This window comes from Rhinoraja longicauda, chromosome 7, assembly GCF_053455715.1.
Source record: "Rhinoraja longicauda isolate Sanriku21f chromosome 7, sRhiLon1.1, whole genome shotgun sequence".
Lineage (NCBI taxonomy): Eukaryota > Metazoa > Chordata > Chondrichthyes > Rajiformes > Arhynchobatidae > Rhinoraja > Rhinoraja longicauda.
In genome coordinates, this window is record NC_135959.1 from 28,814,677 (window position 1) to 28,822,807 (window position 8,131).

Below are 8,131 nucleotides of genomic sequence, written 5' to 3' on the forward strand. Positions count from 1 at the left end.
AAATCCAAGGTCGGAAAGTTTGGTGACCAGTCTGCTCGGGATGACCGTGTTAAAGGCAGAGCTGAAGTCGAGAAAGAGCATCCTCACATAGCTCCCCTGGTGTTCAAGGTGGGTCAGTGCAGTGTGAAGAGCAGTGTCGATGGCATCCCCTGTAGACCTATTTGCTCTGTAGGCAAACTGGTATGGGTCGAAGGTGGGTGGGAGGCTGGCTTTGATGTGCTGCAGGACCAGTCTCTCGAAGCACTTTGTGATGACCGGTGTGAGTGCTACCGGACGGTAGTCGTTAAGACCGCTGATGACAGGCTTTTTCGGCAGTGGGATGATTATGGCGGACTTCAGGCAGGGAGGGATGGTGGATTTTAAAAGGGACAGGTTGAAGATTTTTGTGAAGACCTCAGATAATTGGTCTGCACATTCCCTCAGCACTCTGCCCGTCACACCATCGGGGCCTGCAGCTTTCCTGGGATTCACTGCTCTGAGCACTCGCTTAACGTCATACTCCTGCACAGTGAAGGTGTTGCTCTCAGGTGCTGGAGAGGGTGTAATGTCTGCCACTGTAGCTTTCACCTCGAAACGAGCAAAGAAACAGTTAAGTTCCTCAGCCAACGAGGCGTCGCCGTCGGCAGTCGTGCGGTTGCTGGTCTTGTAATTGGTGATGTGCTGGATGCCTTGCCATACCCGCCGTGGGTCATTGTTGGAAAAGTGGTCCTCAATCTTCCTCTTGTAGGACGCTTTGGCATCCTTGATGCCTCTCTTCAGGTTGGTTCTAGCAGCACTGTATAGAGCTCTGTCACTAGACCTGAAGGCGGTGTTACGGTCCTTGAGGAGAGACCTGACATCCTTTGTCATCCAGGGTTTTTGATTGGGGTACAACCGGATGCGTTTGTCGACGGTGACATTGTCAACGCAGTTTTTGATGTAGCAAAGTACAGTTGATGTGTACTCCTCCAAGTCCTGATCCTCAAAAATATCCCAGTTGGTCCTTTCGAAGCAATCCTGCAGCTGCGAGGAAGCTCCTTCAGGCCATGTCTTCACAGTCTTTATGGTGACTGGAGCTTTCCTCCTGAGTGGGGTGTATGCTGGGGTTAGGAATATGGACAGGTGATCTGACTGCCCCAGGTGTGGTAGTGGTGCTGACCTGAACCCCTTCTTAATATTTGAGTAAACCTTGTCTAGTGTGTTTTTCCCCCTGGTAGCACATCTTATGTGTTGTTCAAGTTTCGGGAGAACTGACTTTAGGTCTGCATGGTTGAAGTCCCCGGCTATGATGTGGGCTGCTTCTGGATATGTGCTCTGTTGTGAGTTTATTGCACCTAGCAGGTAGCCTAAAGCTGTGCTAGCGTTAGCATTCGGTGGGATGTAGACTGCTGTTACTATAACCCCTGTAAATTCGCGAGGAAGGTAAAAAGGCCTGCATTTAACTGTTAGGGACTCCAGATCAGGAGAACAGTGGCTATCTATGGTTTGGATATTAGTGCACCAGCTGTTGTGCACATAAATGCATAACCCCCCCCCCTTGCTCTTACCGGAGTCGATGTTTCTGTCCCAACGAAACGCTGTGCGCCCGGCTAGCTCAATGGCTCCGTCTGGGATAAGTGGATGAAGCCATGTCTCTGTTACTAAGAGAATGCAACAGTCCTCCACGAGTTTGTTTGCTGATATCTGTAGTTTAAGTTCGTCCATTTTGTTGATGATGGATCTGGCGTTGGTGAGGAACATGCTAGGTAGCGGTGGTTTGTGTGGCTGTCTCTTTAGCTTGGCAAGTATACCGGACCGGCATCCTCGCTTTTGCTTCCTGTTTCTCCTCCGTCTGCGACGCCTGTTCGCGCCGACAACTATCCACGGAGCGCCCGGTGTCCTGGCAATCTCTTCCGGTATATTTCGCGGGTGTGGAAATTCGCGCACAAGGTCCCGATTGCACTGGAATCCGATGATCAGAAGGTCCTTTCGGTTGTAGGTAGGATTTGCCTGATTTTCCTGGTTTGAATGACTAAATTTGACTAACAGACATAACACAGATAACACACATAAAACGCACCGAAAGGGAGAGCTGTGAGCCGCTGCGTCCGTGCGCGCCGCCATTACTTAGCACGTTCTCCATGGACTGCTTCACCAAAGTATGAGATGCCAATGAAATTGAACATTATGTTACCTCCTGTCAGTGCAGTAAAACCCCTCATTTTAACGGACCTCTTGGTAACAGATTTTGGTTACAGTGGATCAACGGCTGTCCAAAGCCCATGACTCTTCCGCCTGCCACGGCCACCACTGCTGCCGCCACCGCTACCGCCACCGCATTCACCACCACCCCGGCCATTCCATGCCGCGCCTGCCACTGCCACTGCTGCCACCACCCAGGCCGCACCTGCTGCCGCCAACGCCAACCCTTACCTGCACTCCGGCTGTCCGCGGGCCGTGATTATAGACTCCGCAAATTGTCACGTCTCCTCTGGCCAACGGCAAGGGCGGCACGGTGGAGCAGCGGTAGAGTTGCTGCCTTACAGCGAATGCAGCGCTGGAGACTCAGGTTCGATCCTGACTACGGGCGCCGTCTGTACAGAGTTTGTACGTTCTCCCCGTGACCTGCGTGGGTTTTCTCCACGATCTTCGGTTTCCTCCCACACTCCAAAGACGTACAGGTTTGTAGGTTAATTGACTGGGTAAATATGCGTAAAAAAAATTGTCCCTAGTGTGTGTAGGATAGTGTAAATATGTGGGGAACGCTGGGCGGCGCGGACTCGGTGGGCCGAAGGGCCTGTTTCCGCGCTGTATCTCTAAAATCTAAAAAATCTAAAAAAAAAATCCAGGCCCAGTTCTAGACTGAGAGACTGAAGAAAGGGCCCGACCCGAAATGTCACCTTTCCATGTTGACCTGATGATTTATCCAACACTTTTTGTCCTTTTGTGCATTAACCAGCAGCTGCAGTAGTTTGCTTCTACTACTTATATAATGATAATACCTCACTCGGTTACAGCATACAATTGGCAATAACAGACACCATCCCCATCCCCTCCATCCCCTCCATCCCCTTCATCTTCCATGGTCCATTATAACAAGGGTTTACTGCATATCAACTTTTGTCCTTGGGGTGAATGGTAGGTTGTTAATGAGACATCTAAAATCCTCTTCTTTGTAAGTTATGGTTCCAGCTGTTAAAGTGTTGTTCACTCAAACAAGAAGTTGACTCACTCCAATCTACATTAAACAGGAGCTAGACAGGAAATACTGTGGTCAGCTGTCAGACTCTACAAATTCCAGCTAATAGTGCATGTGTAGTGGCCTGGCGGAGGCCAGAGAAAAGGCAAGACGCCAGGCAGTGTTTAGTTAGATTCTTTTATTAGGCTGTGAGCTCCTGCCCACAGCGTAGTTCTCCTAGGGATAAGATACGCCTTCCCTTGGCCTGGCTTTTAACCCCTTTCGCCTGTCCGTCACGTAACGAGGGGGCTGACCCAAGGAGTGGCCTGATCCGCCACACATGCGTCAAACTGACAGATGGCAATGTATAAATATGTTTCATCTTTTCCTTTTAGGTAACGTATGAGGATTGAAAGGATATCATCATTCAGTTATTGTTTAGTGGTTTGTTCTGTTAAATCTAAGGTAGGAGCTTGCATAGGAATAATTATCCAATTCTTATAGTCATATGCCATATAGACTGATTCAATGGTCTTGGATGTCTGTTCACCAATTTGCAGCATTTACTGAACAAAGCACATTATTTTAATTTGTGCAAACCGTTAATTTTTGTGGCCCGATTTGTCCTCAAGACTCGCACATTCTCAGACACACTGGACATCCACTCTCAGATAACTTCCCTTGTTCATGTTATTCTAATAAATCATGAGAAAATTCAAACATAATGATTATGTGTTTCAGTTAGAAGGTATCACAAAATGCTGGAGTAACTCAGCGGGTCAGGCAGCATCTCAGGAGAGAAGGAATGGGTGACGTTTCGGGTCGAGTCCCTTCTTCAGACTGATGTCAGGGGAGGGGGTGGGACAAAGATAGGATGTAGTCAGGGGAGGGGGCGGGACAAATTTTCAGTTAGATCAATTGCTCAAAAATTAAAGATTATTGATTTTTCTGTTTCCGAAATAAAGTAAAATTCAAAATGACGTTTTCAACAAATGGGATGGCTGACATTACTTAAAATGCTACTTTAGCAGAATCATTAACCCATCAAGAATAGATGAATCATTTTGTGAATCAAATTGTTTAAACCATTTTTCTTAAATCATATCACCAAAAGTAATTGCAAAACTAATTTTATTTGGATCTTTCCCGAGGCTAATACACAAGCTGGGATTTGATGGATACGTTTCAACAGTTCAGATTATTTTGAAAATTATAGTGTTCGAGCTTCTATCTTTTCATTGATGGTTGAGTGTTGGCTGATTGGGCAGCAATTATATAAATTGAATTTGCCCTACTTTCTGTGAACCTAGACAATTCTTCACATTGTTGGGCAGATTCAATATTGTCTTTGCTGTGGAATAGCTTGGCTATGGACAGAGCATATTTTCAATCCTACTACCGAGATCCTGACTGATCGCATAGCCTTTGTTATATCCACTGTCAACATCCATTTCTTTATGTCACGTGGAGCAAATCCAATTGGCTGCAGACTGGCTTCTGTGATGGCTGGGATCCAGGATGAAGCTGAGATAGATCATTTGTTTGACACTTCTGGCTGGACATGCATGTGAATGCTTGTATTTAGTGCTCACATGCTGGGGACCTATTGAGGATAGGAATGTTCTTGGAATCTTCTCCAGTTGGAAGTGATAGGACGTGAGAGCTTTGATCTGATCCATGAGTTGTGAAATCACTTGCAGTTTAACCCGACCTTGATATTTTTTGGTGTTCCTGCCTGCACGTCTTATTGAAACAAGGTTGAACCCCAGGCTTTATAATATTGGTAGAGAGAGAGTGATTAAAACTGTCAAGTGTTAACACATCTCTCAGGTGGAGAAAGTTCCAAGAACATCCCCATCCCCAGTGATGGCAGCAGCTCAGCATGTGAGTGTGTTAAAGATTGACTAAAGCATTCACAGCCATGGCCCGAGATTACGATTGTGGCATGTATATTTCTGCTGCACTATTGGTCCAACATGCCTTGTTCTGAGTTACCAGACCTATTCTGAGTTTGAAGATACCACGAGAAATCTTCAAGACTCATTCTTGAAAGATCACAACCTAAAACGCCACCTGACAATTTCCCCCCACAAATGTTGTCTGGTCTGCTGAGTTATTTCAGCTTTGTTTTTTTGCTCTATTTAGAGTCTGTCCCATTTTGCACAATTATAGTACCACAGAACATATTCAAGGGAAGATAGGACTTTGTCTCCATTTGGACGGAGCTGTGGTCACTTCTACTAGTTTTGTCATCGACATATGCAAATGCCACATATAGAGTGAGAAAGTAGTCAAGTAAATTTATCCCTTGTGTTGGTACATTCAGTATCCATTACAGTCAAGTCCTTCAGCGTTCAGACAACTAATTCAGGGCTGGTTGTTCCAAGCTACTGCTGGTGATCGACATTGAAGTTCCCTATCTAGAGTATGTTTTGTGCTGTTCAACTTCCAGTAAGCTTTTCCCAAGTGTTGTTCAACATGCAGCCACACTGATTCATCAGTTAAGAAAGAACAATAGGTAGTAATGAGAAGGAGGTTTCCATGCCCTGATGCCATGAAACTTGAGTTTGGAGTTAATTTCAAAGTCTTCAAGGACTATGCCCTCTTGCATTCCAGTAGAGGGTCAGTCCTGCCACTGGAATGCTAGAGGATTCTGCCACATTCTCCATCAGATAGACACAAAAAGCTGGAGTAACTCAGCGGGACAGGCAGCATCTCTGGAGAGAAGGAATGGGTAACGTTTCGGGTTAAGACCCTTCTTCAGACTGGTTAGGGATAAGGGAAATAAAACATCTAGATGATGATGGGGACCTTCGCTCAGCCCGCCTGAACTTACCTGATTTCCTGGTTGCCAGACACTTTAATTCTCCTTCGCATTCCCAAACAGACCTTTCTGTCCACTGTCTCTTCCATTGTCAGAGCGAGCTAAATGCAAATTAGAGGAACAGCATCTCATACTTTGCTTGGGCAGCTTACAACCCAGTAGTATGAATATTGATTTCTCTCACTTCAGATAGCCCTGGCATTCCTTCTCCCTTAATCCCTCCCCAAGTCACACTTCTTCTTCTTCTTAAGCCCTTGGCTCCTCTAGGGGGCATAGGCCATTGACAAATGTCCTCCACCTCACTCGGTTGTTGGCGGTTCTTTCGAGATCTCCCCAGTTGAGCCCACTCCCAGACATTTCTGCCTGGACTCCTCTTCTCCAGCTGTTCCTGGGGTGACCTCTTTTCCTTTTTTCTCGGGGGTTCCATTTCAGGGCTTGCCAAGTTGCACTAGCTTCTCGTTTTCACCCTGCAAACAGCTAACAATGGCCTGTTTCCTTTATCATCGTTACTTTTTTGCATATTTTTTATTCATTGTTCTTTACCTCGCCACATCATCGTCGAGATCTCTTGTTTCCCTTATCCCTAACCAGCCTGAAGAAGGGTCTCAGATGGCCAAAGGTAAAGTGACCAAAACCAGAGATGTACAAGAACATATAAATGACAGCACACAGAGCTGTTAGAAGATTGGTTCCTTGGAGAAAGCTGCTAAGAAGGTGTAGTGGGGAGGTGGGGGTTGATTCTGTGGAGTAATTTGAAAACAAAAATGAGAACATTAAAAACCCAGATGGGGAGAAAAAGAAAGTCAGAAAATGTATGCATGATAGGTAAATGGGTCTTGGCAGAATGAGATATGGGGACTTTCTGGCCGGTTTAAAATTGTGTAGAGTTGAAGTATTCAGCTGCTCAATCTGGGTATAATCTCAGCTGCAAAACATAAAAAGAGACCAAACTCATCCACACAATATACACCGCTGCAGTAACTCAACGGGTCAGGCAGCATCTCTGGAGAGAAGGAATGGGTGACTTTTCAGGCCGAGACCCTTCCTCAGTGATGTCAGGGGGGGCGGGACAAAGAAAGGATATAGGTGGAGACAGGAAGGCAGTGGGAGAACAGTTCTCCCACTGTCTTCCTGTCTCCACCTATATCCTTTCTTTGTCCCGCCCCCCCCGACATCAGTCTGACGAAGGGTCTCAACCCAAAACATCACCCATTCCTTCTCTCCAGAGATGCTGCCTGACCATGTGAGTTACTCCAGCATTTTGTGATACCGTCGATTTGTACCAACATCTGCAGTTATTTTCCCACCCAATAAATATCGATCAGCCAAAACATTATGACCACCTACCTAATACGCTGTTGGTCCTCCGTGTGCAGCCCCATACGCAGCAGGGTGCGATGCACTGTGTATTGTGACACATTACTCCCATGACCACCATTAAAATCTTCTGTGACTTGTGCCACAGTAGACCTTCTGTCGGTTCGGACCAGACAGGATAGCCTTCGTTGCCCTCGCTCATCGATGAGCCTTGGGCGCCCAACATCCTGTCGCCGGTTTGTGGTTTGCCCCTACTCGGACCACTTTCGGTAGGTACTCACCACTACTGACCGGGAGCACCCCACAATTCTTTCCATTTCAGAGATGCTCTGACCCAGTCATCTGGCCATAACAATTTGGCCCTTGTCAAAGTCACTCAGGTCTTTACTCCTGCCCATTTCTCCTGCATCCAACACATCAACTTCAAGAACTGACTGTTCACTTGCTGGCTAATATATCCCACCCCTTGACAGGTGCCATTGTAACAAGATAATCAATGTTATTCACTTCGCCTGTCAGTGGTCATAATGTATTGAAGAAGGGTCTCGACCCGAAACGTCACCCATTCCTTCTCTCCCGAGATGCTGCCTGACTTGCTGAGTTACTCCAGCATTTTGTGAATAAATCGATTTGTACCAGCATCTGCAGTTATTTTCTTATAATAATGTATTGGCTGATCGGTGTATATAGTTTCATTGAAAGATTGTTGGTCATTGCAGATCCCTCATCAAAGAAACAGCCTTTACAACCTTTTTGATTCCCAAATGATATCCAGGAACTTTGTTACATTTAAAATATTTCTCTCTGCAATTTAAAGTTGCAATTATGTGCAATACTCCCCATTTTTTTATTCA